The 661-nt window shown below is 48.3% G+C and overlaps 1 pseudogene across 1 annotated transcript; it reads right to left on the bottom strand.

Annotated features, from left to right (window-relative positions):
• Window positions 1-6: 6 nt before the first annotated feature.
• LOC108526149 (immunoglobulin-binding protein 1 pseudogene) lies at window positions 7-655 on the bottom strand (annotated as a pseudogene). The gene has a single exon (XR_001884426.1). The product of XR_001884426.1 is annotated as an immunoglobulin-binding protein 1 pseudogene (transcript).
• Between the last annotated feature and the right edge of the window lie 6 nt (window positions 656-661).

Consider the following 661-nt stretch of genomic DNA (forward strand, 5'->3'; position numbering starts at 1 on the left):
CACTTTATTGAATGCAAAGCAAGATTTAGCATCTTTGCCTTCGTTGTACAGAGCTGAAGCGGGAGCCCAGGGAGGGGAGGACTGCATGGTTTTCTTGGCGGGGAGTTGTGCACCCTGCAGTCCTGTCGTGTTGTGGGAAGATCAGCCCATGTTCTGTCGGTTGCCATAGCCTCTAGGATGGGTGTCCTTCCAGTCATCCCACTCCCGGGCTCTGTGGAGTGTTTGTTCATCATCCTCTTCCTCCTTTTCTTCTTGTTCTTCCTGTTGCTGAGCTGCTTTTCTGAATTCCTCTGGTGTTGCCTTGGCTATTCCCTGATCCGGTAATGCTCCGTATTTCCGATGTTGCTCATACCAGTCACTCACCGTCATAGTTGCCAGACTTGGATAACCAGCTCCAAATACTTTGGCTTGGGCCGTGTTCCGAGTGAGAATAAAGGGTTTCACTGGAGGCCTCTCTTGGCGAGATGAGTTAGAAGTTGATGCCTCTCTTGAAGAGTCTCTTTCTCTCAGGATCTTTATTTCCTGGTCAATGCTCTCAATCTCTTCTAAACTTATATCAATCCACCTCTGAAGGTGAAGATGATAATATTCACGAACACGCTCATCATCTGCTTGACCACTTTCCACAGCAGATTTCATTGCAGACAACCTGTGCTCCAAC

Source organism: Rhinopithecus bieti, unplaced genomic scaffold, assembly GCF_001698545.2.
Source record: "Rhinopithecus bieti isolate Rb0 unplaced genomic scaffold, ASM169854v2 repeat_32990, whole genome shotgun sequence".
Taxonomy (NCBI): Eukaryota; Metazoa; Chordata; class Mammalia; order Primates; family Cercopithecidae; genus Rhinopithecus; species Rhinopithecus bieti.